This window comes from Acomys russatus, chromosome 27 (assembly GCF_903995435.1).
Source record: "Acomys russatus chromosome 27, mAcoRus1.1, whole genome shotgun sequence".
Classification (NCBI taxonomy): domain Eukaryota; kingdom Metazoa; phylum Chordata; class Mammalia; order Rodentia; family Muridae; genus Acomys; species Acomys russatus.
The window spans coordinates 29,146,703-29,170,643 of NC_067163.1; positions in this window are offsets into that span (position 1 = coordinate 29,146,703).

The following is a 23,941-nucleotide window of genomic DNA, read 5'->3' on the forward strand; positions in this document are numbered from 1 at the left end:
TGGACTGACACTAGAAACCCTGTAGCAAGTGAGGGAAAAATTGTATACAATAATTAATTTGTAGAAAGTGAAGAGGATTGTTTTAAATACAGTTATAATTGCAATTATCAGTATGATTCTATTCACTTATACATATTTATCATTTGTTATTTTTAATAAACTGAGATTTATAAAAATGGGTTTATTATAATTTTGTGGGGGTGACTACATGAAGCAAATATCAGAATGGATGTGAGACTCTGAGAATATCCATACATTGAGAATGGCCAACTTAACTTGGTAAAATCATTTCAGAACACAGATATTTTCATATTTTTCACACAGTTGGATGTATGTATCCTATTTGCTTAGAAACTCCACTTTTTGGGTTATACTATTCAGAGAGTATTAAAATATGAACTTGGAGGTGCAAGTCAGACATTTAGAATATTATCATTTGTTACAGCTCCAGTCAATCTTTATTATATTTTATTATATTTTTATTATATTTCCTTTTTACATATGCATTTATATTATCACACATAAATAAAATAAACTACATACAGCAGGAAGAACCACAAAACAAACAGGAATTCTATAAATGTTACATTCACAGTGTTTTGGCTATGTGTTTTTGACGCCTTGAAGAAAACATCTTTCCTGTCTTGGTAAGTCTAAAATTCTTAATGTAAATAAATATCTATCATATCTCATCTCTATCAACTTAAAACATCTATCTACACCTAAAAACATCTTAACCTGTAAACAGCTAAGCTTAATTGTAAAACTGAACTATCTGGTCTTCAACCCCATCAGAGACTTAAGAAGGAAGAAAACTAATTACCTGAGTAAACAGGAAGTGTAGGTTAGCAGCTGCCAAAAGGAAAAAAACGACAGAAACAGTTTGCTGCCCAAACAGTCATACAAAACTCTCTATAATGTTGGAGCATCATATTCAGCCTTTGGGTCAAGTAAATCTGACAGACATATTTGTGAGGCAGGAACTATTCAGTACTTGGATACCTTGTTTTGGCAGAGTTTGGCCTTTGACTCTGCCTACATCCAAACTTGCCCATATTTCGCCAGAATTCTGTCTGTAGCCAAAATGAGGACATTTGCCCAGTAACTGGTTTACTACATTTGAAGGCATCTCCATAAGGAGGTTCTTTGATGCTCATCATCTTATTTGATATAGGCTAGGTGTTGCCAGGAGTTAACCTCCTTCTTGTCAATGAGTCATTAAAGTAATAAAAACATCTTTAAATGCCATATTCTGGAGGTCTCTGAGGTTTTTGAAGACCTTATCTAACTATTTTACTTTATCTAACTATAAGATAACTGTATAATCATATACACTATAAGGTAACTATAAAATCCTATCTACCTGTTAAATCTAGGATGTATATTCTTGTAACATAAATGTACTAGTAATTGACAAGACCATGATTTAATCTACTAACAATTAACTTATAAAACTTACTTATCCCAAATAGCCTGCAATATCAAAGTATTGGAAGTAAACTTTGTATTCTACTTGAGTTGTCTGGGTACAATACTCATATTAGAGTAGAAAAAAAATGTAGTGTGTATGTGTGTAAGAATCTGCCACCTGCACAAAACTCAAATCCAAGTGGATTAAAGACCTCAACATAAAACCAGAGACACTAAGTCACTTAGAAGAAAAAGTGGGGAAGAGCCTGGAACATATTGGCACAGGAGACAACTTCCTGAACAGAACACCAACGGCCCAGGCCTTAATGTCAACCATTAATAAATGGGACCTCATGAGGCTGAGAAGCTTCTGTAAGGCAGGAGACACTGTCAAGAGAACAAAGCGACAGCCTACAGACTGGGAAAAGATCTTCACCAACCCTACATCTGACAAAGGTCTAATATCCAAAATATATAAAGAACTCAAGAAATTAAACACCACCAAACCAAATAACCCAATTGGGAAATGGGGCTTGGAACTAAACAGAGAATTCTCAACAGAGGAATATCAAATGGCTGAGAAACAGTTAAAGAAATGTTCAACCTCTTTAGTCATCAGGGAAATGCAAATCAAAACAACTCTGAGATTCCATCTTACACCCATCAGAATGGCTAAGATCAAAAATTCAAGGGACACCACATGCTGGCGAGGATGTGGGGAGAGAGGAACACTCCTTCATTGCTGGTGGGAATGCAAACTAGTACAGCCACTTTGGAAATCAATTTGGTGCTATCTCAGAAAACTGGGAATAGGGCCTCCTCAAGACCCAGCTATTCCACTCCTTGGAATATACTCAGAAGATGCTCCAGCACACAACAAGAAAATTTGCTCAACCATGTTCATAGCAGCCTTATTATAGCCAGAACATGGAAACAGCCTAAGTGTCCCTCAGTAGAAGAATGGATGAAAAAAAACTGTAGTACATACTACTCAGCTATTAAAACCAAGGAATTCCTGAAATTTGTGGACAAATGGATTGAGCTAGAAATGATCATAATGAGTGAGTTAACCCAGAAGCAGAAAGACTCAAATGGTATATACTCACTTATATCTGCATACTAGCCCAAGGGGCATGTCCCACAAAAGCCTTCACTTACCAGGAAACTGGGACAGAGGGGAGGACATCCTACTGGGACTCTAAATGAGAGATGCATGGGAGAATAGCAAAATAGAAGGATCCAGAGGGTCCTAGAAACCTCCAAGTAGAGCATTATGATAGGCAGATTTGGGCCCAGGGGTCCCGCTCAAACTAAGGCACCAGCCAAGGACAATACAGGCGGTAAACTTTAAACCCCTACCCAGATCTAGGCAATGGTCAGAACATTCTCCACAGTTGAGTGGAGAGTGGGATATGACTTTCTCACGTACTCTGGTGCCTCACATTTGACCATGTCCCCTGGAGGGCGGGGGGGATCTGGTGGCACTCAGAGGAAGGACAGCAGGTTACCAAGAAGAGACTTGATACCCTATGAGCATATACAGGGGGAGGTAATTCCCCTCAGGAGCAGTCATAGGGTAGGGGAATAATGGGAATATGGGAGGGAGGGGAGAATGGGAGGATACAAAGGATGGGGTAAACATTGAGATGTAACAAGGATAAATTAATAATAAAAAAAAAAGAACAATCTTAAATTTGAATTCTATATCAGTGTATAAAAACTAAACTCATTTTGGATAAATATACAAAATCATATACCAATGAATTAAAAATAACCTTGTGAGTAACAATTAAGGCCTTAAGTTGAGGAGTAGATTCAAGAAACAGAAAGGGTGTGGATCATCTCTGTCTATCCTAAAAAGGTTGAAGGAGAGGTGAGGAGAAATTGCAAGGAATAACCAAGGGAGCCATAATCAGTGTATATTGTATAAAATTACTATTTTCAATAATAAAAAAGTGAATATTATATATATATATATATATATATTTGTTCATACACTGATGACTGAGACTATGTGAAATGTACTTTCTGGTAACACAGTTATTTTGAAAGAAAGAAAATATGAAATTTTTATATAGTAAAGAGTGTGATTATAGAACTTTAGGTATGTTAATGAAAATTATAAAGAAAATCTCCTGAATTTTTGAAAGAATGGTAGTTTTATATCTTCTTTTATGGACAGATGCATATTGAAGTGGCTATATGCTAGTGCTCTATCCACATTGACACATTTAGAAGTAATATACGATGATACAGGAATGTCTCATTAATTGATAAGTACATGCATTCTGCAATTTTTTTATCTTTTATTTATTTTTTATCTTTTATTTTTATTAATTTATTCTTGTTACATCTCAATGGTTATCCCATCCCTTGTGTCCTCCCATTCTTCCCTCCTTCCCCTTTTCCCCTTATTCCCCTCCCCTATGACTGTTCCTGAGGGGGATTACCTCCCCCTGTATATGCTCATAGGGTATCAAGTCTCTTCTTGGTAACCTGCTGTCCTTCCTCTGAGTGACACCAGATCCCCCCCGCCCTCCAGGGGACATGGTCAAATGTGAGGCACCAGAGTACGTGAGAAAGTCATATCCCACTCTCCATTCAACTGTGGAGAATGTTCTGACCATTGCCTAGATCTGGGTAGGGGTTTAAAGTTTACCGCCTGTATTGTCCTTGGCTGGTGCCTTAGTCTGAGCGGGAGCCCTGCGCCCAAATCTGCCTATCATAATGTTCTACTTGTAGGTTTCTAGGACCATCTGGATCCTTCTACTTTGCTATTCTCCCATGCATCTCTCATCTAGAGTCCCAATAGGATGTCCTCCCCTCTGTCCCAGTTTCCTGGTAAGTGAAGGCTTTCGTGGGACATGCCCCTTGGGCTAGTATGCAGATATAAGTGAGTATATACCATTTGATTCTTTCTGCTTCTGGGTTATCTCACTCATTATGATCATTTCTAGCTCTATCCATTTGTCCACAAATTTCGGGAATTCCTTGTTTTTAATAGCTGAGTAGTATTCCATAGTGTATATGTACCACAGTTTCTTTATCCATTCTTCTACTGATGGACACTTAGGCTGTTTTCATGTTCTGGCTATTATGAATAAGGCTGCTATGAACATGGTTGAGCAAATTTTCCTGTTGTGTGCTGGAGCATCTTCTGGGTATATTCCAAGGAGTGGAATAGCATTCTGCAATTTTTGCATATGTGCACTGGTCTTCACAATTCTCTTTGGAAGTATATCGTGAAGGGTATTCAGTGTCATGGTTCTAATTGTGACTTTTTAAATCTTTACATCATTTATATATTTTATTATAAAAGAAAAATGTAGAAAACTTAAAAATTAACAGGCATATATAGACAAATATTTTATAAACATTGTATATTACAATGTAAGATTTATTATATAAAACATTGCACACTTATCTATTACTTTTTTATGTATATTTGTGTGTACATTACATTTTGTCAACTATGTTAATATAGTAAACATTTGATAAAATAATTTATTTATATGAATAAATAATATAGAGCAGAAATCATTATTAACAGAATAGGTCTAGCATGTATACATTGTTTATGTGTGTATATGTGTATATATACCACAATCTTCAACTCAAAAAGGACGATGCAAAGACAAATTCTACTACATAAAAGTGAAAAGGACTATATTGTTTAAACTTTTAATAGGACGAGCCCACATTATGCATTGTGGTCAGAATTTTACAAATGAATATAAAACATCTGAAATATATGGACTTAGGTATTGATATTCTCAGTCAAGGTAAGTAAAGAGATTGTTATTTTCTCCATTTTTGAAAATATTTCTGCAAAGGTATTATATTGAAACAATTTTAACCATAATTGTAAAGGGTTATTATTTGTATCTTTGATTCAAATTATGAGAACTTTACTTAGCCTTGCCTTGAAAGATTTGGTAGAATATTCACAAGTAGTACTGATGGGCAATTTTTCTTAAGTGGACTGGTTTGGAAATAACTTGCAAGTACCCTTGATTAATGCTTTCCTCATATTAATGAAAACGTGATTAAAATGAAAAGCAAGAGCTCTGTAGTTTTTCAGAGTCTGAATTGAAATATAGGCCTAAGTTCATTCATGTAGACAGAAGTCTGCACCACTGACATGATTGCCCTTCACAAGGAACAACAAGAAGTTATCTGGAGCTTTCACACAGTCTTGTGGTCTGAAGAAAAAGAATCTTGCCCTAAGACAAACAAGTAGCATAGAATGCAAGTATCTTTAAATGAAATTTTTCTTTTGCATAAATATTTGCCGTTTGTTAAAAGCATAAGACAACTAAAAGAAAAAGTATCATTTCCCTATTTCTGACATATAGTTGGCATACCACTCTCTAGTCTTTCTCTAAGTATATGCACACATTTGAAAACTTTGGTTTCTAACAAATTCTGAAAAATGCCAAACAAATTCTCCTTTAGATTTGTCAGCTTAAGAGTTATAGTCAACAGAGCAAATATGTAATGTTATCCTTATTGCTTTGTTTTGTAGTTAATTAATCATCCCATGATAGATTAACACACTTGGTTTTTAAGACTTCTTGCCCCCACATGTTCCTATTTACTACCACCATCATTGTGATAAACATCTGCACATTTTCTCAGAGCAAAAATTTCACAGTGAATGTGGCATTGTGATAAGACTGTCTCTTACACTCTAAAATGCTTGAACTTTTACTGGGACTCACAGAAAGAGTTATTAATACACCTGAAGCCACTTCAGACTTATCAGTACTATCTACTAGGTACCCAGTCTATTTTGTTTTAAACAGCTTTTAAGACAGCAATGAAACAATCAACCTTATTTGCCTTGGAATTTCCATGATATCAACTTTTATAACCTAAACTAATGCATAGCTGTAATCTTAAGATATTTACTCTTCCATTCCCCTGACCCAGGGTAATGTATATTTGTACAACTAATCATTTGCTGAAAGCAACAAATACAGAAGTTCAAAGCAGTCATCATAAAGTAATATGCTCTATAAACATGTTCAACATTAATGGAAAATGTTGAACATGTTTTGATATTGTTTCATAAGCAATGTTTGTAACACTCTTCGTTATCTGGCTCAGTGGAGATCAGTTGGAACCAGTGACTCAATGCCTTAGAAAACTCTACGAAAGTTTTTTGTAACCTGTTTCTCATTCCTTCCTCACATGATATTTTCTGTGCTGTTCAATAAAGAACTAGATCCATGAAGAACAGTCACAACACAGACATACAAACAGACACATGGGAACAAATTCACAACAGAACTTTCAGGCAGGCATAGATTCAGACTAAAACAACAGATAGGGAATGGAAGAAACAGGGAGCATTAGGCAGAGAATTAAAATCTAGGCCCACTCAAGTTCCGTGGCACCAAGGGGAATTGCTTTTATTTCTTTCTCTATATGGCACCAACATACTGTCAGCAACTAGGAACATATTAATGCCTTTAAATTAACAAGTTTATACGCTGGCAAAGACAGACATGAACAACAAATGCCTTAAAGATACTTTTAGCATTTTAAACAGAAGAATTGAGGGAAATCAGCTCACTGTGGGTAGGGATAGTTTAGAAAAGATCATGTCACTGTCACCTGCTATTTGCTCACAAAAGTGCAAGATGGAGAAGCTGAACAATAACTATAGTTATAAAGGTCAAGAAATATGTCATTTGAGGAATGAATATGAAGACATGTTCATCATGGAAGTGTATAGCAGAGCCGCTTACTATAACGGGAAATCCAGAAACAACTCTCACCTGAGATGGAACTTGGTGCAGTTACAGAACTGCACTTGCACTTGATGTGGATAAAATGGATCCAGAGATATCAAATAGGATCGAGCTTGATCAAATTTATCCCAAAGGAAATTTGTCTGAAATCATTAATAATTAAAAACTCTTGACTTATGATCATTTGTTTTTGCATCAAGTTTCTTCTTATAGTAATCATTTTTGTCTTGCATATTTTTGCTAGACATGGATGCCAATTTTCATAATTACATTGCATCCATGAGACTATGACTTAAAAAAAACTACTATCACTAATCTTCACTATAGCAATATAATCTTCCTTGGAGGATATGAAACCACTGTTATATCATGGCTATTACAGAAAAGTCTTTTCTTGAGAGCTTTTAATTTGTTTTGAGAGAAAATTATTTGCTTGTAGGAAAGAGGGGTCTCTCTGTCTTCCATTTAGTCACAAATCCTTTATCTCATGTGTTGTTGTCCAAGATTCATTAATTCTATTGTTTTCCTTGTGGTGAGTGCTTCTTACTTTGCTCTTTTGAAATCAGAGCAGGTTAGATAGGTTGAAAACTTTTTAAAAATGTGTGTCCTGGAAATAAACAGCCTGCAAGATAAAGCTGAGCACAGAGTGCGTGATGTATTGCATCTCACTGACATCTGACAAGCCTTACTCCCCAGTGATGCAATTTTTTTCTAATAATTTAGTCTCAGTCTATTAAAAGACAACTGCAGATAATGTACAGAGGCAAGTAGTGAAGGATAGCTGGGGAAGCTTCTGTACAGGGTTATCAAATTCCCAAATTTGCAAAACAGTACTTTAGACCATTTACAAATATTACAGAATAGTTATTATCATTTTGAAGAATTAAATGTAACAGAGAATAAAAAGGATTTTGCATTTGCTATGCTGTATAAAGTTCTTAAAACAAAAATTTAAGTGGAAAATTATCTGTTATTTTCCATTTTATTGTGACTAAATGGATTTTTTTCTTTATGAGGTCCATTTTATTTTTTAATTTTTTAAAAAAAATTATTATGTTTCTTTTTTAATGTATACATTTATATTATTACACATGAATTAAATAAAGTACATACAGCAGGAAGAATCATGAGACAATCAGGAATTATATATGTGTTACATTCAAGGTGTTTTGGCTATTTATATTTGGCAAACTTGAAGTAAACATCTTTCCTATCTTGTTGGGTCTAAATTTCTGAATGAAAATCAATATCTACCACATCTCATCTCTATTAACTTAAAACATCTATCTTGATCTAAAAACTTCTTAACCCCTAACCAACTTAGCTTAGTTGTGAGATTAAGTTATCTGGCCCTCAACTCCATCAGAGGCTTGAGAAGGAATAAAACTTAAATACCTGAGTGAGCCGAAAGTACAAGTTAGCAGCTTCCAAAATGAATATATATATATATATATATATATATATATATATATATATATATATATATATATATATATATATATATATATATATAACTGAGACAGTTTACTCCCTGAACAGTCACACAATACCCAACAGTCTCTATGACATTGGAACGTCATCTATGGCCTTCTAGCCCAGTATCTCTGCCAGACATATTTGCAAAGCAGAAAACACTGAAGACTTATTTATCCTGTCTTGGCAGAATGGAAGACTCTGCCTGCATCTGAGCTTGCCTATTTTTAGGCAAAATTCTGTCTGTGGCAGAAATGAGGACATTTTGCACAGTGCCTGGTTTGCCACTTTTGCAGTCCACTCCAGAAGGAGGTTCTTTGATGTTCATCATCTTCTTTGAGGCAGGCTGGGTATTGTCAGGAGTTAATTTGTCTCGTTGTCAAAGAATATTTAGAATAATAAAATATCTTTAAATTCCATATTCTGGCGCTCTCTGAAGCTTTTGAAGACCTTATTTAACTATTTTACCTTATATATCTATAGAATCATATCTATCTATTAGACCTAAGATACATATTCTTGTTAGAAAATTAGAGTAGTATTTGACATGACCATGATTTATCATCAATATACAAAATTCAATACCAGTGAATTAAGAATAAACTTATTTGTGAGTATCAATTAAGGCCTTAAGTTGAGGAGTAGAGTCAATAATCTACCTTTTGGTCTATCCTCCCTCTATGTTTCTATATCCCCTTTCTTTATTTTCAGCTCCTATCTCCTTACCTACAAAAGAAAGATAAAGGAAAAGATAGATGTCCCTGAGTACAACCTATTTTTCTGTGTAAGACCAATAACTTATAATGAATTCCCCTTGAAAGTAAGCCTCTGTAGACCAAGAGAGCAAACAGAAACCTATCCAAACCCCCTTTGAGGAAACGGGACATCATTCTCTTAATGTTTCTTCTGGCTGATTTAGGGCAAATAATACCTTTGAAGGTGCCAAAAATGTTGGGGAAAATGGTTAAGCAAGCCAGGTATAGCATTCCTGGTCCAGTTTCTAAATGTTGCAAAATTCCAGGCTTACTAGGAGTCCTGTGTAGGACAGTCTGAATTGCTGGACCAATTGGGATCAGAAGCTTTCTACAACACTGTCCTTGGAAGCTGTCCTCTTCTGATGTGTAACAGCAACTGAGGGACCTGGGGTGGACAATGGAGGATGCAGGATGTCAGCATCCAGCATGCTGAGAAAAATAAATCCTGTCAGGTCTGATCCAGTGTCAGTGTCTGGTTCTTTTTTTCTGAAAACATAATTTCTCACAAGCATGCTACAGTTCTAAGATTATGATTGTACGAGGTGTGCAGGATGCACAGAGCAATTGAGGCTGGTTCTCTGCTCATTGTATGAGCAGAAGTTTGACATCTGCAAATCTTCCTTCATGCCATACTAAGAAAGGCCTCTAATTATAAGTCACAGAGACTCTGTGACCAACGTGAAGCATTGTCTATGCACAGACCTTCGTATCTCAGCCAGTCTCAGAGCTATCCCCATGTAGTGAGATTAGCAAGATAAATTACTGGCTTGTTCTGCAGTTTGAATTCTTTACATCCAGATTGCAGAGCCCTCCCTCATCACCTCCTGATCCCACCTCCTTCCTCATCACCTCCCAATCCCATCCCCTCCCTTATCCCCTTTCCCTTCCTCCCCTAGTCCTTAGAAAAAGGAGCCCTTCTCCCCTAACATCTAACCTCAATTTATCCAGTGTCCTCTGTACTACCTGTAACCTCTTCCTCTGTGGCCTGGCAAGGCCACCCTGCCTGGGGGGAAGTGAACAACATCAGGCAGCCCGAGTCCATGTCAGAAGTAGTCCCTATTGCCCATATTTTGGGACCCACAGGAGACTGTCCTGCCTATCTACTACATCTGAGGAGAAGAATTAGAACCACATCCTACATGGACTTGGTTGGCACATCAGTCTCCGTATTGTAATGTGGTTAACCTGAATTAAGTGGCTAACATCCGCTTATGGGTGAGAATATGCTACGTGTGTCTTTCCGGGTTTGAGTTACGTCACTCAGGATGATTATCTCTAGTTCCATCCATTTGTCTGCAAATTTCAAACTTTGTTTTTGATAGCTGAATAATATTCCGTTGTAGAAATGAACCACAATTTCTTTATCTTCACTGGAGGGACATCTAGATTGTTTGCAGATTCTAGCTATATGAACAAGGTTGCTATGAACATAGTTGAGCAAGCGTCCTTATTGTATGGTGGACTGTCTTTAGGATATTATGCCTGTAAGTGGTATGGCTGGGTCTTGAGTTAGACTTATTTCCAATTTCCTGAGATAGTGACAAATTGGTTTCCAAAGTGGTTGTAAAAGTTTGTACTCCCACCAGCAATGGAGGAGTGTTCTTTCTCCACACCCTCACCAGCAGGTGAGATCACTTGAATTCTTGATCTAAGCCATTCAGATAGGTATAAGATAAAAATCTCAGAGCCATTTTGATCTGCATTTCCCTGGTGACTAGGAATGTTGAGCGTTTTTATCTATCTATCTATCTATCTATCTATCTATCTATCTATCTATCTAATCTATTTATATTAATTTATTCAGATTACATCTTAATTGTTATCCCCTTACTTGTCTCCTCCCATTCCTCCCTCCCTCCTCTTTCACCCTATTTCCCTCCCTTAGGTCTGTGACAGAAAGGGACCTCCTCCCCCACCATATGGTCACAACCAATCAAGTCTCATCTTCGTAGCCTGCCTATTCTTTCTCTGTGTGCCACCAGGCCTCCCCACAAGGGGAAGTGGTCAACTATGGGGCACCAGAGTTCATGTCAGAGTCAGTCCCCACTCTCCACACAACTGTGGATAATGTCCTGTCCATTGGCTAGATCTGAGTAGGGGTTCAATGTTTACTACAGGTACTGTCCTTGTTTGATGCAGTAGTTTGAGCAGACCCCCCTGGGTCCAGATCCGCCCATCATGATGTTCTTCTTGTAGGTTTCTAGGACCCTCTGGATCCTTCAATTTCCCCATTCTCCCATACTTCTCTCATCCAGAGTCCCAATAGGAGGACCTCACATTTATCCCAATCTCCTGGTAAGAAGAATTGCATGAGACATCCCTTTTGGGCTAGTGTTCAATTATAAGCGAGTATATACCATGTGAGTCTTTCTGGGTCTGGGTTAATTCACTCAGTGTGATCATTTCTAGTTCCATCAATTTGCCCACAAATTTCAGGCTTTCCTTGTATTTAATAGCAGAGTAGTATTCCATAATGTAAGTGTACCACAGTTTCTTTATCCATTCTTTGACTGAGGGACATTTAGGTTGTTTCCATGTTCTGGCTATTATGAATAAGGCTGCTATGAACATAGTTGAGTGTATTTCCTTGTTGTGTGGTGGAGCATCTTTTGGGTATAATCCAAGGAGTGGTATAGCTGGGTCTTGAGGAATCCCTATTCCTAGTTTTCTGAGAAAGCACCAGATAGATTTCCAAAGTGGTTGTACAAGTTTGCAGTCCCAATAGCAATGAAGGAGTGTTCCCCTTTCTTCACATCCTCACCAGCATGTGGTGTCGCTTGAATTTTTTATCTTGGCCATTCTGATGGGTGTAAGATAGAATCTGAGAGTTGTTTTGATTTGCATTTCAACTATAAAGTTCTTGTTCCTGTGGTAATCAGGGCAACATTAGAGAGATCAAGTACATTTGGCCACCAATGGCCATTCCTAGAAGTAGTTATGGACACATACATACCACCTGTGGACATTCCCTTTCAGTTCTGTTACAATATTACATTTGACCTCATTAGTGAGATTTCTCCCCTGTTAGGGAATCCAGTTTCTATCTCTATGCTACCTTCAGATGTTTCTCAACTTTACTGAGACCTATCTCATTGGCCCTGTGAAACTAAGCAGTGGATGTTACAGTAAGGTCCGTGTGTAAGGCTTGGACTCCAGTCTGTGGTGCAATTAGAATGTGCCAAAATCTCTCAGAGTTAAATCTGAGGGCATGACGTTCCAGTTATTGAAGGTCTGTCTTTAGTGTAAAATGTATGTCTCAGGCCATTCTATCTTTAGGACATATCTCATTTATATTTTGCCTCCCTCCCCCAAGACCCTTAAAGCAATAAGGTGAGCCAATCATAAATTGACACTCCTATTTAAATGTGGATCAAATGAAAAATTGCTCTTTATCAAATAATTATGCCAGGTGTGTGGTGAAAAAAAAAAAAACCATGGATAGCATGTGTGATGAATATGTTCTATCTTCTACAATGATTAGATTGATTCACTAGTAACTAGTTATGTTTTAATCTATGTGAACATAAAGTCAGCATCTTACGGACCTCATCCTTTTCCTACAACCTGAAAACAGACTGCTGGAATAATCTTGGGTAGATTCCCACATTTTTTGATTCTGGAGTAAGTTCAGAAAAATTATAAAGTTCATTCTAAATTACTGGACATTAGTTTTGGAGTTTAGCCAATCTGGAAGCAAATTTGACAGAACTGAATAGACTGTCCCCATGCAATTCCTAGAAGCTGTGACATCATTATGTACAAACTTGATAAGAATCAGATGACATGGTCTCTTAAAACCTCCACATTTCTCTAAACATTGCCTTTGCACATTAATATAAAGTAAAGATACCCAAGTACATTTTTATTTGTGATGGTGGGACCTTAGTTTCTTTGTAGTAAGGCTGAGACTATCTGAGTCTTGCTAATTTAGCATAAATTTATCAATCACATCTATAGGACATATAAGTATGTAAAGAAGGTAACAGTAGTCTTTATGTCTGGTAGAGAAGGTGAGTTCACTGTTCAGCCACGTGTGACAGTCCCTCTATTACATGTAATGTTTCTTTCATTCCATTTCCTTTTGGATAAGAGGTAGTGACACTGTCAATCTCTCTGGCCTCAGTGACTAAAGACAATGACTCAGCTCTGGGAGAAATCATCAATGTCAATAGCCTAATAGGAGCTGAAGACTGAGAACAGGAACCTGCCCAGCTGCCTCAGGGCTGCTCCAGAGATCGCAACTGACTCCCCTCTTTGGTACTTAAAAACTTTATGCTTTACATGACACTAAAACTTTCTCAGTTCTTCTCCACTCTACCCTTCCTTCCACATGTTACAATGACAGAAATTAAAGTCTGCTGGTCTTGCTTTCAATAATGCAAAATTTATGATTCTACTAAAAGTGCCTTTCCTCTCACTGCAAAGATTTAAAAATGGAAAAGGAGACCATTAAAATTTCCACCCTCTGGGTCAGGACTGTGGTCAAAACATACATTGCCTAGATTCTTATCCCCTATAATATGGATTCTAATCCCTTTCCATAATTGCCTAGTCATCATGGCCCACCATGCTTCCTCATTCTGCCATCTCTGGTGCACTTACGTGGTAGGAATATACAGCCTGGGTTTGAGAAAGGATGAATGAGTACCGAATGAATTGGTTGCATATGCAGTAGTTTTCATTAAATTTATTGCATAATTATAAATAATATTAAACACTAAATGACAAACTAAAAATAATGTAAAATGTATATTAACTATAAAACATGATCTTATAAAGGACATATGACAAACATGCATAAGGAAGAACTAAAGCTTTGTTAAAAATGGGTTAATATGTTATTTTTATTTTTTGTTCTGTATTTATCAACGTATTATTTTTAATTTCTAGTTTATCCACTTATATTTAAAGTGGACACACACACACATACATACATACACACATATTCACTAAAGTTACATACATAGTGTTTCTGTGGTTTGTGCATGATCCTTGGAGGTTCATACACTAATGGCTTTGTTAGCAACCTCCATATTACAGGAAGAGTAGAACCTTTGAAAAAGTGGACTCCAGTGAGATGTTTTCTGATCCCCAATGATTTTTTAAAATGGGACATTGGGGGCTCTGGCCTCGCCTTCCTTCCTATTTGCTTCCCAGATGAATTCAAGAGCTCCACCCACCGTATACTTCCCACATAATATGCTCCCTCAGAAAACCCAGAAGCAAAGATATCATATTTCTAAATGGTGAAACAAGGGAAACCTCTTCAGTTTTAAGTAGATAATATTGGGTATTTTGTTATAGTAACAGAAAGATGACATGTTGTGTTTTGAGTCTGACCTTTGATTATATGCATTTAAGAAATGCAGATTTTGATACATATGATTCTTTTTTCCCACAAAAATATTTTAATGTATATTATATTCTCTCTTTAACAAATTTACATTTATTTACTTAGTCTTCTGTTGAGGGACAAGTAGCTGTTACATTTTATTTAAACTTACTGTATGTCTTTGTACATTCTTGCATAATACCTTGGTGCATATATGCAACAAATTGTCAATCTTTAGTCAAAAATTACTGATTTCAGGTTACATTAACAATAACAGGAAGCAATTAACAATAGCAGGAAATATGGCTGTAATAGAAAGATAATATATTAAAGTTGCTGCTTGCCTAATTTGCTTTACCAATATACAATTTGAAGTGTACATTTATGAGGCAAAAACATCTCTAGGGGGTGTAGCTATTCAAATATCCAGCCAGCTTTTATTAAGTGGCTCCTTCAATTTCAAATGTTGTATTGTTGTCAATGACCATTTTCATAGTGAAAACTCAGATAGACACACTTAATTTGTACTCAAGTTACAATACCCAATGTCTAAATGAATGGCAGCATTAAGTACAAGGAAACTAGTGATATAGCTTCCCTATATGGTTAGGAAGATGGGGTATTTTGTTTTGTTTTGTTTTTTGTCTTTTTGTTTTTTGTTTTTTTGTTTTGTTTTGTTTTGTTTTTTTGTTTTGTTTTGGTTTTGGTCAAACTCCAGCCCTTGCTACTATCTCTTCCTTGAGTGTCACATGACTATTTACTTTTTCTCATCTTTAGAGTTCACCCCTTGCCTTACTTGAGCCAAACCAACATGCACTAGTGGCTCAGCCTTTAACTCAGTCTGAAGTTCTGTGGGTGATTTTCAATCCACGCTGTCAAATCTGGAAGTGGTTGTAATGCATTAAAGATAAGACACTGACAACAACATCAAAAAATGATAACAAAGTACTTTGCTTGCATTAAAATTCTCCAAATAGGAAAGGAGAGATGACACAGTAGGACTTGAAGCTCAGTGATTCACTAGTGTTCAATGAATATAGAAAAAGATTTGCTATCATTAACAAAGTACTTTGACCAATGGGAAGCTTTCCTTACTTGGCCTGTTGACATTGATTTTGTCTTTTGAAGTGTTCTTTCTTTACTTTTAACCTGTGCCTGTACAGTGGACCTAGGAAAGCAGGATTTTCGTAGGAAATGAGAATGTTTAGTGGATGTTTAGAATTCTAAGACTCATGTTGAGTTAAGTAATTATAAATATTTTTTAAATAAAGCTTAAAGTTTCATTAATAATATGATGGGTTTTTTTTCCAAAATCAAAAGAGACCACTGAAAAGTTGATTACACTCAGATGCATGTACATATTATATAAGATTATATCAAAATATTTTCTGGACAACTTAATTCTACCTGATATGTTTATTTGAAACCCCCCACTCTCTACCCTCTCTTCTCTCACACCTGTATATATATGGAATATATATCATATATATATATATGGAATATAAATCTCTTGAGATTACCTGAAACACTGACAGAAAATACAGAAGTGAGTATGTGGGTAGCTATTTTCTTGTGCTAATTGGAATTCATTTTTACATAAACTCATTTGTATTTTTATAATGTATTGCTTTAAGCTTCAAGGAACCAGTGGTACATTTTGATATTTTGGCTCAGTACCACTTATTCTCTAGAACTAGAAGCTTAGTGGATATATAATCTACTTCCTAAATGATCAAATCAACTGTTTTAGTGAATATCTTAAATGAATCAAGAAAAGGACACAGCTCTTTTAGCTACAAAATCTGTGGACTTGATATAGGATGCTCAACACCTAAGATTTTGTAGCTAATTCTGAGTTGTATAACATGCCGTTTTTGTATTAGCTAGCACATATTAAACCTATGTTATAAAAATTCCATTTTCAAATTGGGACTGTAGGGACTATGTTTACATTCATGTGAAATAAACAAAAGAAAGCATAATACATGAAATGTTGACATTAAAAATTGGTCATTAAACAACAAAAAGCAGTGACTCCTGAAAAGCAAGGCAAACAGAGATGACACCTGTGTGTGTCCGTGTTACTCACTGAAGAGATCCTGATCACAGCTAAGGATGGGACAACTCAACAGAATGTGGGGGAATGAAGAGGCAAAATTCAGAAAAGCTCAAGGAGCGATCATGTGCAGAACAGAGGAAAGATACACACACACACACACACACACACACTCGGGGGAGAGAGAGAGAGAGAGAGAGAGAGAGAGAGAGAGAGAGAGAGAGAGAGAGAGAGAGAGAGAGAGCGCTCTCCTTGGTCACCTACATTCTCATGAACATATGCATACAGAGCCACACAATTTAAAGCAAACTAAATCTTTCAGAACTCAGTTAAAATATTCTAAATCTGAAACAAATTAAAAACTTGTGGTTTCAAGAGGATCAAGGAGCCCCCAAATAATAATAAAGAAATGGTTTCAATTTCCCATAGAATCAAATCTTCAACTCCAGTAATAAGGAGGAAATCTCAAGAGAAGAAGGGCAGGCAGAAAGCAGGATGATGGCAACTCAGTTTTCTTGGCCAAATCACTGATGCAAGAAGACCATGAAACATCATCTTACAATAATGGGAAGAAAATAAAGATACTATCAATGCCAAACTGGAAATGTCTTTTAGAAGAAAAATAATGTAAGATATTTCCAGAAATTTGAATAAGAAAACTTCATAGTTCATGAGATGATGCTCAGTAGCTCTACAGAAGTAATCTATAACAGTATTGCCATTTTTTCAATAATTTGATAGTTCTGATGATAATTTTAATATACAGTTAACTCTTTTGGAGCATGTTATTTATTATATGTTGTTCTTCTCAAATTGTCCATTCATATTCTTTGTATGTTTTTCTATTGGCTTGTTTGATCTTTTTGAGTATTGTAATATGAGTCTTTATTATGAGTCACTTTTTATAGTTCTTAATTAGATTATGATAATTCACTTTCAAAGTATAATTTGTGTGTGTGAGAGTCTCTCTCCGTGTGTGTGTGTGTGTGTGTGTGTGTGTGAGAGAGAGAGAGAGAGAGAGAGAGAGAGAGAGAGAGAGAGAGAGAGAGAGAGAGACTATGTTCAGGTGTCCTTGAAATTTAGAAGAAATTGGATGCCCTACAGTGGATCTGCCCTACATGGGTGCTAAGAACTTGAGGCCCTTTAGAAAGCAGGAAGTGCTCTTAGCAATTCATACATCTTTTTAGCCACAAAATATTAATTTTAATGAAATTTTAAATAAAAATCTAAGAAAATTATCTTATTACAATAGTTAAAATGTTCTTTATAATTTCATTTTGACATTTCAATTATGAAAAATAATCCTTTGCATTGTGGAACCTAATAAACTCAAATCCCAGTTACTAGTTATTATTAAATAATACTAGACCCCCAAAATAATAATTCAAATCCTAGTTACTATAGTTACAAAACTATAATGTCTACTACACAAAGCAAAACTACACAAAGCAAAAACCTCACTGGCTGCTCTTCACTCTGCAAATTTCTAAGTTCCAGACCCAACCTAGACATGAAAATCTTGTCACCTCTTTTTCAAATTTTGCTGATGGAGTTTATGTAGTAGCAGCATATTTTCATGCAGGTTCTCTCTCATAGACACCAATGACTTCTTAAAAGGTTACATAATTGAAGAAGCAGTTGAGAAAAAGTGGCCAAAATAAATTAAATAAAGGACAGGTTGATTTTGTAAATAAACTTCAGATTAGGCAGAAATGGAGCTCTCCAAGAAATGATTCGTATGGGAATACTGCCAGATGGCCATTGACATGTTCCAGTTGTGCAACAATGACAACAAACCATCACAAATGGAGGAAACTCTTGTGATCTGATCTCTCCACTAAGAAAACACTGTTGATAAGGAGGAGCTCATGTGGCCATAACCGACCTAGGAGATACTAGCAGGGAGAATCAATTTTATTCACACATGTGGGCCCTGGACAGTCCAGTGCACATATGTGCAATACTAATTGGATTTTGCACTTAATGGAATTTAAAAAGAGATCGGACATAACTTTAGGAGAGATTTGCATTTCAGGAAGGCCTGGGAGGAGTAAGAGTGAGGGGTAGATATTATCAAAGTACATTGCATTCGTGTATTAAATTCCCAAAGAACAAACTAAAAGATATTTTTATAAACTCTTCACAAAAAAGAAGCCCCTGGAAGTATTTTTTAGTCTTTAGCACAAAAGATACAATTCTAGAAGCTAATTCAAATGGCCTGTAGCTTACAGAAGCAGAGTACAGTGCTTACTGCAGTCAGGGAATGGGAACAAGGCAGATACAATGGTTTTCATTCAAAGAAAATACTGTTCTTTGTGCATCAAGCACACATGAACACAGGTACACACACACACAAATATTCAAAAAGCTGTAGTTAATGATTGCTGGATTCAATTTCCCTTAATTTATAGCACATGCTTTATAGGTTCCTTACAGAATCTTTTTTATTTTTAAATATTTTTACATATACATTTATATTAGTATGTACATACAGCATATCACCTATGGCAAGAAGAACCATGGCACAATCGGGGATTATATAACTGTTACACTCTTAGTGTTTTGGCTATTTGTATTTAGCAGCCTTGAAGAAGACATCTTTCCTATCCTGGTGCATCTGAATTTCTGAAAGTAAATCAATCTCCATCATATATTGTCATTATCAACTTAGATCACCTTCGAGACCAAAAACATCTCAACCCCTAAACAACTAAGCTTCATTTTAAAACTACCTGGTCTTCAATTCCATCAGAGACTTGAGAAGAAATAAACTTGATTACTTGAGTATGCTGGGAGTGCAGGTTAGTAGCTTTCCAAATGAAAACATGACAGAGACAGTTTCCTACCTGAATAGTCACCCAAAATTCTATAACACTGGAATATCTTCTTCAGCCTTCTGGCCCAATATATCCTCCAGACATATTTGTGAGGGAGGAACTATTGAGGACTTGCTTACTCTGTCTTGTTGAGATTGGCCATCGACTCTGCCTACATCCAAGCTTGCTCTTTTTAGGCAGAATTCTGTCTGTGATAGAAATGAAGACCTTCTGTCCAGTGGCTACTTTGCCACATTTGAAAACATCTCCATAAGGAGGTTCTTTGATGCTCATCATCCTCTTTGAGGTAGGTTGGGTGTTACCAGGAGTTAACCTATCTCATTGTCAATGAATCTTTAAAGTAATAAAAAACATTTTTAAATGGCATATTCTCCCTACAGAATCTTTAGTATGATGTACAAGTGACAGGATTACAGTTCCCTTCAGTTAGTCATCATTGTTTTAAATTATTATTATTATTATTATTATTATTATTATTATTATTATTATTATTATTATTATTAATTATTTACCTTTTCTACTCTAGGAATTGCAGTGTTGGCACATGGATCTTCCTCAGATACTGGTTCTTACTTAACATGTTTCTTTTTATCTTTCTTATTATTCCTTATTGACGTCTTCTCCTCTACTACTACATACCCCCCTCTTCCATTTAAACTTTAGTTTTAACTATATATTTCCTTTAAACTTTATTATAAGCAAATTTACCCTCTTTATCTACTTCTATTTTGCATTTTTAAGGACAAATTGTAAGTATGGAGTCATTAGGGGGATTGTACGTCTTCACTTTACTTTTGTGTTTATATTACTCTACTTTTGCTAATGCCTTTCCTCTTATAGTTCATTTTTCTTATACCTCTGTCCTCCAGATTTTTCAATGTGGACTATAATTTGTCTCTGTTCTTGACTTCCATTGCCGCATAAAACACTGCACTTCTCAATTCTCAGTGTTCCCAGTGCTTCACATTAACACTCTACTAAATAAGATTTAATATAATCATTTTTTTCTTTCTCCAAACATTTATAACCAACCATAAGACAGTTTTAATGTTTTGGAAGGAAATGTAAAGGTTATGAAGTAAACATTCTTTCATTGATTGTGAAGATCACATTCATTTAGGCTCGCTCAGTCATTTTCATAGTCCTACACTGTCATGTAGACCAGGATTGTGCTCATCGTTTTTCATCTTTAGTTTCCTAATTTGAGTACCATTTTTTGGACAAGTAAACAAAAGTAACTACTGTGCAAAATAAAATTTTCTTACAGCATATATGAACACAGAATTGTCTTAGCATAGAATTGAGTGAATCCTTTGTGTCTTTGCTGATTAGCAACGCTACATGCTGGATATGTCACAGTTTCTTGAGTTAATGACTTTTTTAAGAATTTCCAAGACATCTAGTCATCATTACTCCTCCTTATCACAGTGCAACATCATAACGCTGTTATTAAAATATAGTAAGTATTGGTATCCCAAATAAAAATTCTTGTATTATAGAAAACATGTTTTTAGTGCTGTTTTCTTCTCTGTCTTTTGATGCAGCATAAAATCTATTATTAAGAAAGTAAAATTTTCTAGATTTAGTCTCACAAAAAAGAAGGCTGGTATATAATCTGAGGACATAGTTTATGATTCCATCTTCTAATTATATGGAAATAATATTGTTAATTTTATTTTATGGCATTTAGTGTGACAGAATATGTTGTAAGGGAGAGATGAGACGAAGAAAGAGAGAGAGAGAGAGAGAGAGAGAGAGAGAGAGAGAGAGAGAGAGAGAGAGAGAGAGAGAGAGAGGCAGAAAGGCAGAGGGGCATATAGTGCAAATATCATTGTTAGAGCATAATTTGAAGAAATTGGGTCTCTCCCCTTCCACTTTATGGGTCCTTGGATCAAACTCAGGCACTCAGGTTTGGACACTAGCACCTTTATGCACAAAAGCACCACAATATATGACAATTTAGCAGAATCTTTACCTACAACATATTTTTCCTTAGTTATGTTTGTTTGCTTCTTATTTAGCTTTTCTTTCTGTTGGTATTTTTGTGGAGTATTCTCTTTTATCTATTTCAAAATTGTCATAATTTTATGATTTAGATTTACTTTCAAACTTCATACACTAGAGTTTGTGAAGATTTTATACATGTGATAGTCCTCAAATACCTCATAGTCCTCTTTACCCCATGTCTGAATGACCATAGCTTTAATTCCTGTTTCTATAATTTGACAATTGCAATAACCTAAGATAAGTATTTGCTCTTTTATAGTTGCTTGTGTCACTTGGCCTAGTGGCTGTAAATTATAACCATGTTTTCAAATGTGTTAAAATGTGTTATGTTCCTAATTTTTATTGCTAAGTAGTATTACACTGTGTGTGTGTGAACCATATTTTACCAAATTGTCTGTGGACACACATTCTGATTGTGAATAGCTGTTAGCTACTGTGAAACATGTTATTGTGAAAATGCCTGTACTTGTTTGATTGAAACTCTTTCAATATTTTTACTTCATACTCAGCATTTGGTTACTAGGTCTCATGGCACCTCTACTTTTAATTTTATGAAGAATTATAAAGCTGTTCCATATCATCTGTATCATCTTGCATTTCCATCAACAACTTCTTTCATAAGATAATCTATTGGTGAAGAGTGGAAAAGGATACAAAAGATCATTTAGAAAAAGTAAAAATAAAGATTGAGAAGTTTAAAACTGTGTTTTCCATATATGGAACTTAGTGGCTTGGAATACTTCTTTAGAATCATTGTCTTTCTATACTCAAATACAACATAAACTTCTGAGGTAGAATCAAGGAAGAGATTTGTTTTATATTTATAATTCATAAAAAAACTAGTTATAAGACAAATATCTTTGTAGTGAAATTTTTAGAATTTTGGTTTCTTTAAAAAACACAGAAATATTTAAGAAATATTTTTTTTTAATCTCAGGTGTGGGAACATGGGGCTGCTTTAGACTGTCCACAGCAGGTAACTATTATTTACTTCATGTTCTAGCACAGGCATGGTTTTACCAGCTGCAGATAGTTTCGGTGATTGTGTGATGTTTGGAATTCTGGGAACTTTATAAATGCTAGGCCCTGGATAGGCAGGTTTTGGTTTTTCAGGGGGTTGGTTGTTGTTTGTTAGTGGACATTTTCAAACAAGAAAGACCAGCTACAAGTGGCATATCAACGTGGGGCTTGAAAGTTAAGGATAAAAATGGGAAATTTGATTTCAAATGATATAGAAGAAATGGCAGGGGATAAAAGAGTGGGTTTTTTTCAAGAAGCCAGCAAAAATGTTACTGAAGCTACTACCACTAGTATTTTCCCTGCATTGCTCCCAAATGATTTTCTGGGTTTCTTCTTCTTCTTCTTCTTCTTCTTCTTCTTCTTCTTCTTCTTCTTCTTCTTCTTCTTCTTCTTCTTCTTCTTCTTCTTCTTTCTTCTTCTTCTTCCTCTTCTCTTCTTCTTTCTTCTTCTTCTTCTTCTTTCTTCGTCTTCTTCTTCTTTCTTCTTCTTCTTCTTTCTCTTCTTCTTCTTCTTCTCTTCTCTTCTTCTTTCTTCTTCTTCTTCTTCTTCTTCTTTCTTCTTCTTCTCCTCTTCTTCTTCTCTTTCTTCTTCTTCTCTTCTTCTTCTCTTCTTCTTCTTCCTCTTCTCCCTCTTCTTCCTCCTCCTTCTCCTCCTCCCCTTCCTCCTCCTTCTCTTCCTCTTCCTCCTCCTCCTCCTTCTCTGTATACTTTGTTTAAAAATGTTTGAAAGGCTAGGTGAACAGCTTGAAAAATTGCAGATGGAAATAGAGTGGTCTGAGAAAGAAAAATGTCTGGGAAAACAAAAATAAAGTCACTATACTCCCTTTTCTGACAGGGCTGCAGAATTGGCAGTACAACTGGAGAGGTTGCAGGTAGAGGTAATAGCTCTTGGGAAGTGTGGAGGACTGAAAAGGATAGAACAGAAATGCTCAGTCCCTATGATTGATTAGGAAAGTGGGAGTTTCCTGCAGGAGGAAAGAGGGAAAGAAACTGTGACAGAATGTAGTCATGTCTGGGAACCCCTGAAAAAGCTGGAGGACAATCTAAAGAAACAGCCAATTTTGAGAGAAAGGGTTAATCTCTAATCTCAAACTAACTGTGCTTCCAGGGTGAAAGGAGGGGTGTTCTGAGGTTCAGTGATCACCATCAGCTTTCCCAGTAGTCATACATCATATGCTTACTAATGGTGTAGAAGTAGGTTATGACAAGATAGGATGATGTTCTATAGAAATAACAAATCTAAGGTTGTATAAAGAGGCTATAATTTCATATGGAATGCACTTGCCTTATGTGAAA